Source organism: Zonotrichia leucophrys, chromosome 4A, assembly GCF_028769735.1.
Source record: "Zonotrichia leucophrys gambelii isolate GWCS_2022_RI chromosome 4A, RI_Zleu_2.0, whole genome shotgun sequence".
Classification (NCBI taxonomy): Eukaryota; Metazoa; Chordata; class Aves; order Passeriformes; family Passerellidae; genus Zonotrichia; species Zonotrichia leucophrys.
The window spans coordinates 9,192,862-9,206,028 of record NC_088174.1 but is presented as its reverse complement, the minus strand read 5'-3'; the positions used below and the strand labels follow the sequence as shown (position 1 = coordinate 9,206,028).

At 36.3% G+C, this 13,167-nt stretch overlaps 1 protein-coding gene across 1 annotated transcript in view; it reads right to left on the bottom strand.

The window, feature by feature from the left end:
- Positions 1-13,167, bottom strand: part of TENM1 (teneurin transmembrane protein 1) — a 774,924-nt gene that overhangs the window by 701,039 nt on the left and 60,718 nt on the right. The gene's annotated exons all lie outside the window — the stretch shown is intronic.

Genomic DNA, 13,167 nt, shown 5'->3' with positions numbered 1-13,167 from the left:
AAAATTAAGTGTTGATGGAAACAGTGAGTTCATTATATGCAGTGGTGGACAACAATACTGAATAGAGCTGTTGAGTGATATTTTAACAGCAGTGTTACTTTGAAAATAAGTTGTGTCTTTGTACTGTTCTACCTTTTTCAGAGAAGATTGCTGCTGTCCAAATCATAATAAACTGCAATAGTTAAAATTATGGTTCATCTAAATATGATGAAAATAAGAAGCAAAAATAAACCAAACTGGCAAGGTGAACAAGTTGCAATTAAGAAAACCCCAAAAACCTATAATCATATATGGCAAAGATCTTTATGGCTTAGTAATTATCTGATAGCTAGATTGGTTCAATAAATCAGAAAGGGAAAGAAATAGAAAGACAAAATAATGCTACATTGTGACAACTCAGACATGCAAAAGAAGGAAGACACAACAAAAATCCAAATAAAATGAAGATCTATGAAAAGCAAATGGTCCACCGTCACTGATCTCAAATATAAGAAATGTTTTTGAGGTTTTGTTTAACCAGAAAGCATGAAATCCTGCATTTTCTTTTAGTAAATTGTAGATTTAGTTGTACAGTCACAAATCCCTACACCTGCAGTGGACAGGGAGAGAATAAGAGCAAATAAGACAGGCAGAAAGATGAACAGTTGTGTGCATTTTTAAAAAGAAAGAAAGAGATCAGAAATATGAAACCTAAAGTGGGGAAGGTGCTTGCCAAAGGATACTCTGCAGACCTTTAGGTGAACAAGAAAGTGAGCCCAGCATCCTGAGCTCCAGTTCAGTTCCTCTCAGTCACACCACATCAGAAATGAATAATTTAGTGTCTTCAGCTATTAAAGGTGAGACATTAAAGAATGGGACCTTTACTTCTATTTTTTAAAACACCCCTTCTAAAGTGTGCACATCCAAGCTCAAACAACAAGAAATGAAGCTTTGAAATAGGAACACCATCATTTTTAGAACAGCACACTGCTGTTGTACAGGAGACCTTATCACTCAGTGCTTGCCTCAAAAAAACTGCCAGGCTCAGTTTGTAGCTCTTGTACCTCATGCTGCTGGAATCCCAGCCATCATCCAAGCTCTCTGTGTCTCAATTAGCTCATCTGTAAATTACACAGTGAATTCAAAGTATGTTGTTAGAAGAAAACGCTCCATTGAAAATAAACATTTTCAACTTTGAAATCCAAATATGTCCCTTTCTCCATTTACAAAAGTAAGTAAAAGTGATCTTGTTTTATATGGAAAGTCTCTGGGTGTTGCTTTCAATAGAAGAGGTTAGGCAGTGCAATAATCACAGGACAGCTGTATCTGCTGACAGCAATGCCTGCATTAGGGGCTGAATAAAAGATCTTTTCTCTTTTCAATATGCTTTAGTTTTCAAAAACTTCTTCCTCAGCTGATTGGAAAATCATTCCCACTCCCTTAGACAAATCATTGCAAGTTAAATGCATTTAGTAATAGATTGTTGGACATAGCTGAAAGAAAAATCACAGCACTCTTTTATGAGTAGATGCTGCTTTCACTTGATGAGCTACATGCAAAGTAGTCACACTTTGGGAACCCTTGCTATAATGTTTTGGGATTAATGCTACTTCTCCAACATCCTAAAAATTACATCTGTTTGACATCATTTACAGTCAGTCTCTCTCAGCTGAGTATGATTCACAGCTGAATATGCCAGCAGTTACTGACCAATTATGTGTAATTCATGCTTACTTGTGTATTCTTGCAGTTGCTATTTATTCTTACTGCATTTCCAGGGTGACCTGCAGACCACACCAGTACACAGCTCCTAAATCACAGACTAATTTTTCAGAAATGCTGAGCTTTAAAACAGCATGAAAAATCTTCCATTGCTTAATATTAGACTGTCAGCTTCTTATGTGGCCATGCAGTTACTACAGATACATTTTCAACAGCTTAAACAGAGCAATTCATAAAGGCTCTGATTTAAAACATCTGTTACATATATGCTGCTAAACAGGTACAGGATTCTCCACAGTCTTCAGCCAAGGTGTAAGCTCAGAATTAAATACTTTGCTAAAGAATACAGTCCATCCTATATGATCAGTATTATTTTTGTTACATACTCCTGTAGGTAAGAACTCCAGAGTTCACAAGGCTTTGTGTTAAGACAACAGAAACAACATTTTCTTTAATATACTCTGGTTTTCCAGTTATCACAAAGTATTTATTTATCAATACAAAGCACAATAAATATTTCATCATTATGGCTTATTTTACAGTAGCCATATTTCTCAATTTATTTCTATAAAGTAGGAAAATATATTTCTCTGGCAATAAAAAGGGTGTCACAGCAGCGTGTTAGTAGATGAAATCTTAATTTAATAATATATATGCAAGCACAAAAGAAATAAACCTGAACTGGAGCACAAAATCTAACTCAAGACATTTATAAAAACTGTGTGTTTACGCGATTCCTGAAACATTAATTTAAATAAATTAAAATTATTAATATTGAATGTGGTTACTTCTGTTTTGAAATGCTTCTTCACAGGAGTTCTTCTATGAAATTTTTTGTCTAACTCTAAAATTTCTCTTTAGCATTATGTTTGAGTGATAGGATTTCCTGCCAGAGCAACATCTGCCAGAAAACTGTGAAATCAGGTATGAACATACAAAGTTTAGAACACCAAACACAGTGGTTAATTAAACAATTACCAATTACCAGATTTTTAAGTCCCAAGGCTGAAGGATGTCAAATTATCACACAGAATAGTTAAGTTAGGATACAAACTTTAGCAGTAAAAATAATTTGTTTGCCTCTTTTATTACCTTGATTACCCAAAAAGACCACTTGATTAAACTGTTGATGACAACAGCTTAATTTGATGAATTAGCAGTACTGAATAAAGAATGACAGGTCACTAAAAAGTGAATTTAGTTTTCATATATTTGGAATTACAAAATAAAACTTGACTCAACCACCGCAATATAATGAATAGTTCAGTCAGCAGTATTAATACAGCTGGACAAGTGATGCACATCTATTTGTGAGAGGTATGGAATAGATACTTCAAGAGCACTGTTATTTAAAAAAGGACAAAAAACAGAGATGAAAATTCAGTTCACCTTACCATAACCTTCCATTTGAAGCTGTAAAGATCTGAGACTGCCAGTTCACCACATAAAATAGAAACTTCTTTATTCCTTCTGCTGCCCATTTCCAGTTTTCTGTGAATGCTACCAGTTTTCTGGTTAAAGTAACTACAGTGATATCATCTGCTACCAGGGTGAGTATTAATTCACTGATGATTTTTATGTAGGCAGTAATTTATTGCATTGACATTTTCTTTGCCTGGTTGACAAAGGATATTACTATTACAGGTTCTAAATGAAGATTAGTTTTAACATGTGACAGTTTATACCTTTAATTTCATATACATACAGAAATCCAGGTCTTGGTGTCTTTTCTGTCAGCTCAGAAAAGGTGATGAGCATTTTATTTACATAACATAATCTCTGCCTCTCAGTCCCTCCTCATTCCAGTCTGCTCTATGTTGCAGGCATTTAACATGTACTGAGTTTTCCTGTCCCTGGAGACCCAAATTATAACCCAAGAGCCAGACACACTCTAAATGAAATCAGGAACTTACGATTGAACAAAGCCCAAGCCACTTGCCCTTTTTCTTAGCTGCATAAGACTTGTAGGACTTAGTGATAAGATGTCGTTTTTGGCCCTAACAATACAAAATCCTTCACCCCTAGGCAAGCCTGGAAAACCATACTTAGCCTGAATTTACCATAAACCTTTACTGTTAATAATATTCTCCCTCACTCAAAACCAGTAAGCCTGTCTGAGCCCTGAGATTACCTGAGATTTATTCTAAATCTAATCCTAGCCTACTCTGAAACTACTGATAAACTCTCCTTCCCTGCTGGTATTTCACCCCAGCAAGACTTCTAGAATCCCAAATAAAAATTTCGCATTTTTACAACCAAAGTATATTCAGCACAGACAATATCTTGCAAGCCAACACCAGCTCGACAGCTAAATCAGCTGAGGGCACACTGTGAAAGAATGAACACAGATCTGAAGCTGACAGCATCAGTTACTCCTCCCTTCAGAACTTCCTGGCCAGGCTCTGCAACCCTGGACAATCACACTCAATGCATCTGAGGCTTACACTGGACTTGCACTTACCCCATCTGGGTCTTTGCTCTCAATCCCAGCTCCAGTTTCACACCAAGGCAATGGATTCAGCCACAGGCATTATCCCAGGCTTGTGAACCTTGAAGGACAAAACTTTTGCTCTGCAATTCAAAGCCCAAACCCCAGAGATCCCTTTTGGTCACCAGAACTTGTCAAGAAACACTACTGAGCACTGAGTTTTGATCTCAGCCCCAAGGTCTGTCACCACTACCTTCACCTTTTCTATTCCAACACCTAAAGTCACTGCAAATATAAAACAAGGCTTTCTTGCATGGCCTGGGGTCACCAGGGTCTATTCATCTCCACTGCAACCAGCTGTAAGCTGCACTACAAGCACTAATCCTAAAATGAGTCTGAAGAATCCTGAGTTTTATTTGACCTTGGGGATATTCACCCAACCATTAACCGTAAGTTCTCCACTACATCACTGGATTTTATCTTCTTTCTGTCCAAAAATGTAGATCATAACAGGGATTACCTGATCTTTCCTTTGAAAGGATTCCACAAGGTATTCTTGGACTACACATTTATCTAGGACTCAGGAAAGAAACACAAGATCTTGATATATTCCTTGATCTTGCAAGGCTGCAGGACTAACATGGAGTGTGGCAGCACTAAAAAATATGGGATTGTTATTTCTCAGAAGACTGAGCAACACTCAGGGCTAGAGTGTGAAATAGGCTGGAATTCACTAAGGAGGACAAACATTTATTGCTGTATCTCAAAAGGCAGTCAGAACTAAAATGGATGCTGGTGGGGTGGCCCAGACAGTTTGCACTCACCTTCAAGCAAACATATATCCACTGGACTGTGGCTACAGCTAGAATTAGAGGTGATTTGGGAAAAAGAGATTGAGGATCTCAATTTACTGCAGGTTTCTACATCTGTAAGCCTTCTGAGATCCAGGAATAATCTTAGCTGCTCAAGCAGTGCTTTCTCAAATACCTGTCCCTATTTCATCATTAACTCTAAATTTACTCTAAAAATGAATTTTCTCTTTCTCCCCCACCCTCATTGTAAGCCTTTTATCCCCACCTAAACCACCTTCTTCACACTAAATCCTACAACATCCAGAAACAAATGTACCCTTTGTCACTCTATAGTCTCCAACACTAATCTTTAACACATCCCTAACTTTAACCTTAACATCACAGCAAAGAGATTTTGCAATTCTGGAGCTAAGCACAATCCAGTTATTCTACTATATTTCACTTCTGAACTGTGTTAGAGAAAAAAGATTGAGTTTTTCAACCTGTTTCTCATTTTTCTATTTTTATAGAGTTTAATTTTTTTTTTTGGTGATGTTTTCATGTGTGTTCATATATCTTGATAGGTCTGGCTAAAAAAAATCCATCATTTCTATAACAGATATCAGTGCATATAAAGTTGGAATGGTTTATGTTTCAGCCAAATAATAGTGTGTGTTTTTAAATGGCACGTGGAAAGTAATTAATAAAATAGAGCATTAATTTGCTAACCTGAAGTGTTTGTAATGGAGCAGTGAGGATGTTTGAATACCAGATGTTATAAGACATTTGTGGAGTCACTCAGTGCTAAAGGTAGAGTTTTTAAGGTGCTTTTAAGCCTAAATACTTTAAATTATGTATATAGCTTTATGCTGCTATTAATACCCCCAAAAAGTAAATTTAGTGCTAATTAACAGAATGAGATATCCTAAGTATATGTTACCAGATAAGTGAGCATGTATTTGGGAGATATTAAGGCACAAAAATGCATATATCAATATAACTGGTTTGAATGGTATTTTCTGAAAAGGATATCACTTTTGGTATTAATCATCAAAATCAAAGGACGGGTGAGCATATGAAACTGCAGTTGAATATTTGTTCAATTAAACTCAGAGCATGAGGTTATATCTAGGTTGTTTTTACTATGAAAACACTAAGCACAAAACCAAAATTAATTTTTTCATATGCCTCTTCAAGGTTTCAACCTGATCATAAAATATGTCAAATATTGAACTAATTAATTTTTATTGCATCACAGTCAAGAGATAAAAATCCTGGTAGTAATAAGGCAGGCAAAGTCACAGACTGTGAACTTCTGACCACAACCTCAGTGTTCCTCATCTTCTGCTTACAGTAGCTGTCCATTGTGTGCTCCCTCACATTCACACAAGATCATCCTGCATGTGCAGGGGGTACTCAATGCATCCAGGAACAGATTCCAGCAAGACACCACAAATATGAAATTGCAATAAACTGCTACTCATAGTCACAGTTATCACACATCCATGCAATAGCACAGAACCTGCACTCAGATTCAGAGAAATACCTTCACAGTTAATAATTACCATGAAGGTAGAATAGAATGACTAGAATACAATACACTTCTTAAAGTAATGACATGAAAAAAAATTATATATGGAATTGAAGTATTACAAAATCACCCACTGAAAATCTAGCATATGACATAAAATGCACATAAAGAAAAAGGTTTTCTTTACCCTGCAAAACCCTTTCTGACTTCTCTTACCATTCCTAGAGCACAGGTTTATTATTTTCACATGGTATATATTACTTCTCATTAACCAATGGTAGATTTTTTGAAACGGCACAAGCCTAATTAAAAAGTGATTAACAGTTCTTTTTCATCTCATCTTTGGTAAACCTTGCATTCATTACTCCCTCAAACTTGGAATAATAAGCAGATTTGGTGCTTCATGTTTGTATTCTGCCACCTGAGCCATTTATATAGGTTAGAAATGGGGATAACAAGTAACTCCTAGGAGAACACAATTCTCTCTGCACTGAAACATCCTGAAAGAGCTCATTCACAAACACTCTGTTCCTTCTATTTCAAAACCCAATTCCTTATCTGTCTTCATCCTCTGCACTCTGGCTTTAAAAAGTATATGTTATGTATGGAAGCCTACCATGTGGAACAGAGCTTTATATAAATCCTAATGGAGTGTGGATCATACTGGCTATTGGAATCTAAGGTCAAATTCTGCTTCCTTCACTTGCTCTGAACTGAGCAACAAGGAGGACTGAAGCAAACTCAGGTTTCTCTGCAACTCTGAAAAACAATGGCATGGATTCTGTTACACAATGGATGTCGATGAGAACTGCAACAAGTGCTCCCAAAACAGAGCATTTTGTGGGGAAAGCTACAAAGGAGATGTATGACACAGTGCAACTCAACAGCATATCGGAATGAAAACAAACATTCCAAGATTATGTAATTAGTGCTGCAAAATATCTCGATGCAGGAGAAAAGGAAGCAAGTGCTTAGACTATTAAACAAGAAATGTGCTTCAGAATGAGGCACCAATGAGGATCAAACAAGAGGTTTTTTATTGTAGCATAAAACTTTTTGTCTTTTGGACCAGATTTCTCTGACTTCTTAAAGAGGTGTTCCAGAATAAGTTGCAGGCAGGACAGTGAGACAGTGATGTCTGGGTAGATATATGCTTCAAATACCACAAGGGATAAACTCAACAGCATAAATCCTCACATGTGGCAATAGTGAGAGATTAAATAAACACTTCTCTGCTGCAATATATGACAGTGCATACTGTGGGATCCATCAGATCCATCTTTATTCAAGCTCTCAAGTTGGTCATTGAGCAACTTGCCCCAACATAGCTCCAAAAAAAAATGTGCCAAGAGCCATCTGATTTATACATTTATAACCACAGAATGCATGACTTAAATGCTGACCATTATTAACATACATTGAATGTTTTAAATGGATGTAATAACAGTATTTAGAGACAAGTTTCTGAACCAGCAAAGCTTCAGTTCCAGCAAACACAGAACTGTGATGTTTTCAAGCACATTGTAGATTATGAAATTTAGCTAAGGGACAGCTAAATGCCATATGATGCTATTTCTCAATGCCATTCATACTTTTTCTCTGTGGAATCTTGGGGTTTTTTAGCATTCTTAGAACTCTTCAACTAGCTGCTAACTACTAAGGCTACCCTTGCTTTTTCAGTTTCAGCACCTTACAAGAGAACAGCTGTATTTACCTTCTTTTGTTCTCTTGAATCTGTGTATACTCAGTATTCCAATAATGTCAGAACGCTGCTACCACTTAATATCATGTTCTTATACTGCCTTCTGCCCTAAAATCTCATGTGGGACAGTTGCTCCTCTAATGTAAAACTTGCTTTATAAGGGAAGAGACTATGAAGTCAGTCCCAACACCACAATGGACAAAAAAACACCCTCAGGGCACAAGTGTCTGACAAGCAGGATCAGGTGGCATGAAAGGACATTTCTTTTGTAGTGGCAACAATTTCTGCGTGGGCAGGGAGGCTCAGATCTCCTGAGGAATGCGAGTACCACGCTGTAGTGATTCTCAGACACACTAGATGCACACAGATGTACAAATTTCTCATAACAAAAAGATATGCCAAAGAAAAAGTATTCAAATAATCAGGCAGTTTCAGTTCACTGCAGATTTTACTGAGCAAAGGGCTTAAAATCAGATACACCATTATCAGTACAACTCCCACAAGGATCTGCAAGGCAAAAAGGATACCAGGGACTGATTTCTACCACAGAATAGTCAGGCTCTGTGTGAATCCATGGTTATTGACCTTTCTGTTGATGTACATGGGGAGAAATAGAAGCTAGAAATATTAATTGCCTCCTTTTCTGAACTGTAATCAGGTGTTTACATGAAAATCACTGTAAACATCAACTGGGCATGAATGGAAATAGAAATAAATAAGGCTTAGGCTCAAATTTTATTAACAGAAATAAAACTCATGTAGTATCAGTGAGATATTTGATACAATAACAAAAGAACCTGAGAGTACTCCTTCATATTTAAACAAATCAAATTAACTTTTTTTTTGTTGTTGCTAACAAAGCACATATGCCCACAAATTTCCTGGGAAAATTTGGGCAATGGTGGATGGGTAAGAGCCTTAGAACACCTCTCCTCATTTTCCTGTATCCCCATAAAGGGCTACCACAGTTTAAATCCTTCGGCTCTGAAAAATCAGAGTCACATTCAAAGGTTCTGGCCAAGACACTGACTCAACCTTTGTTCTTATCAAACAATATAAACAAATAACTGGCACTAAAACTTGCAGAATGACGAGAGTGCAAACCCCAAAACTACCATCTCTCTAAATACATCTTACACATGTGAAAACTGGAATTCAGTCCTTCTTTCAAAAGTATGACCAGCAAGCCTAATTTCACTTTGTGTTTTTGCAAGGCATGAAATAAGCACACATCCATGTACCAGGTAATTTTCTCAGGTAATTTTGGTCATGTGAAACTCTTCATCCCTCTTTCTAATTTTAAACAGTTTTCAAAGTTTAAGATAGCTCAAGGGAAATTCTAATTTTGAAAGTAACACGTGTTGTAAAACCAAACAAAAAAACCAAACCAGATAAAGCTGTAATTAATGTATATGCTGACTGTAGCAGCACTGAAGTCTGCATATTTTTGCTTTGACTCTGGTCAAGTGCATGAAATCAATGTGAATTATTACAAAGGAGTTAGGAGATAATTTTGAAAATATGTCTGAAACGCAAAAAAATTGAAAGCAAGATGAATGTGTGACAGCTGTATTGATTTTGATTTTACACAGAAATATCATTCTGTTTCAAAGTGGATCTCAAATCTTTTAAAGCAATGTCTAACACTATAAATGGCTTCCAGTGCTATGTTTCCAGCTCTGAGCAGACATAGTCTAACCCTTGACCAATCTGTAGATTGGTGGCTTCTGAAAGTGAGAATGAGGTCCTGAGTTACTGATGCCAGCCTGGGTCATGGCCATGCTCTTTTGGAAGCCTTCTAGACCAGTTCATTAAGGAGCACAGCCTCAATACTGTTAATACATACTGACATTGCAGACTTTCTGTACACTGAAAAATGTACCCTGAGCCCTCAATCTTTCACAAGAATCAAAGAGATTCAGTTGCAAGCATTTAAATATTCCAAAATTTACCTAAAGAGAAAGAACTGTAACAAGTAAAAAGTCATAGATACATTAAAAAAAACCAAATACACAAAAAATGAAATTATCATCAAAAGAAAAATGGGAGTCTAGGCTTAATTGTAAGATAAAATTTATCTGATCTTGTTCCCAATCATCCATGTCAGGTGGCTGAGAAATCAAGCATACTTTGTTTATTGAATACATTAACAGCAGACAATTTAAGGAAACAATTTCTCAAACTTCTCTCAGATAAACCTACTTCAGTAGGAATAATGTCAAACTGCACATTTTGTCCCTGGTATTTTCAGAAAAAAAAAATTCTGCTGTTTTCCCTTGTGACTATGTGCTAACAAATATGGGAACACTCAAAAGGCAGAGCATGCAGCAAGGCAAGCAGTTTGCACTTCCAGATGAAATCACCAAACTCTCTGGGGGGAGGACATTTTAATTAATTTGACAATACATAGTATTATATATATTTATGGTGATCTAAGCACAGTAACATATTCTAATTAGTGTGGTGGAATGGGATGAGTAACACTGAGGGTGATTGGTGTTTGCCAGGAGTGAAATGTTTATTTCCCATTTACTGTGGTGGCCATTTTGATAACAATCAGTCTCCTGGCTTCTGCAAGCAAATATTCTTAGAGGATGAGAGTCCCAGCTCTTCTTCCCTCTCACACCCTCATATTGTACTTGAAGAGGAACAACATTGTAAATAATAGTTTTGATTTTCCATTTTACCCTCAACAATTGTCTGTGTCTCCCAAGAATTTTCCTAACCTATAGGAGTTATCAGATCACCAATTTCAGCCTATTTTCAGTATCTTTAAATAGCATGACTGAGAATCAAGAACTGAGGCTGAGATCAGCAGTATAATTTTTACCCATTTGATGACTGAGTTGGCTCAGAGAATAAATTTGATATGTTAGAAACATTTAAAATACCCTGAAGCTGTAGAGGTAGAATGAACAAAATTTTCAAAAGGGTAAATATATCACTAACATATTATTTGAAATTTAATGCACAAATATTAAATTCCTCCTTTTTTCAGTAAACAATCAGATTAGAATGCAATTATCATTAAAGAGAATTAAATAGTGATTACTAGAAATTATTAGAGGTAATTACAAAAGACATTAAATGTAAAGAGAAGCTCATCTTCAAAAGAATAATATTTTTCCTATGCATTTAAACTATGCCTTTATTTCTATTAACGAGGTGCATAATGATGACTGGCCATTTGAAAAGCTAGAAGTCTTTAATTGAACAATTATTAGTGTCATGCTGCCTTAGGGCACTATTTGTCAAGAGATTTATATTATGGTAATTATATCCACTCAGGCTTGAAGGATAGGTAACATCTTCTAATGGAAATAAATTACACTTTAAGTTTAATTTTTTTAAAAAATTCTGAGTTCTCTGTTTTATTATTTAGACCCTCCATACTAGAGAGAATATTTTTTTCCTCCACTATAAAAGACTATCAATTTCCCTAGGACACAATATGGAAGAAATACTCAGTGTCAAGTCATTATGGTAATTACCTCACCACAAGAAGAAAAAAAAAACCCAAAAAAAGAGGATTTGTTTAATTCATGTCTTTGGCCTATTAGGTTTTATTTAACTTTATAAATGTACAGAATTGCATCTCTAATCCCTACTGAAAGACAGAAGAAGCTTAATGAATACAGAAAAATTCTTCAAACCTTTGAATCTATTTAATTACAAACTCATTCATTCTTTAATACCTAAATGAATCAACAGAACATCATGGTAAAACAAGGCATCCAAGTCCTTGACCATTCTTTTCTAAATGCTTTTCAAGTCCTCAGGAAGTGTAGAGATAATCCCCACCCCCTCCTCCAAATGTTGCTTTATCTCTCACAAGTAAGAAAGTAAAAAAGGAAAAAAAAAAGGGGAAAAAAATAAAGAAAATAAAGGAAAGCCTTGCAGTTTCTTCTGATAACAAAGAGTGTGGGTGGGCTCTCACAGCATAATTCACTTTGTGAGGTCCAAATTCTAAAGTAGATTAAAAAGAGCTTCAAAAATATGAGCATAATGATTTCTAAATGTAGAGTGTTTCTCTTCTTCTGTTTTCTGTTGATTTTTCAACTGGCATTAATTAAGCTCAAAAAACCTGATTTGACTTAGTGGATCATGATTTGTAGGAAAAACACTTAAGTAAAGGAGCTTCAAACCCTGGCAGGATGCTGAGGATGCCTGAAGGATACTACAGAGCACCAAAGGCATGCAGGTGTAATTTTTCCCTCTATCCACCTGATGGAAGAGTGATTAGTCCTGCAGCCATGGTTCAGGCCACACATTGTGTGCTTCAACTGCTGCCCATCCCCGGAGAGCAGATCTGCACACTGGCAATCTTGCAATAGATTTTCACATCAGCAAGGTCCATATGTCTCCTTAAAACCCTTCCAACACAGATATAATCAACTTAGAGCTTACAGAGGAGGCCAAGACCCACAAATGCAGCCTGTCACAATGAGTGCAGAGCACAATGTTTAACAAACATTGTGTATTTTTCCACAGAGGAAATAACCCCACATTGTAATAAGCCCAGTAGCAGATGGGGCAGGATGAGCAGTGCCCTGACAAGGACTGACACTGATTATTGCAAGCATGAGCCAGACAGAATTAGGAAATGAAATTCATGGTTGTATCAAGACTACTAGAACTGTGCACACTGCATGACATGATAGGAAAATCAATAGCCACATATTAACAAGCATGACCACAGGCCCACTTCACACATAAAAAACCCCAACCTTTTCCAGGAAGGATCTGAAATCTGCCACTCATTAACTTTGGCAACCAAAAAATTGCCTTTGGAAGACTTACTGCAGTGTGCTTCACTGACACATTGCTACTATCCAAGTCTGAAATGCCCTTCACTGTTATTATTTGTGTTAAATAAAACAGTGGTAAACACTTCATTCTTTTCACAAATTCTATTTCTGTCAACTCAACCATTATTGCTTTTCTTCTTGTCAGTTTTAGCAAATAGCCTACTAAAAAGCTATCTGCAAGTTAATTAAAACACACATTATTAATG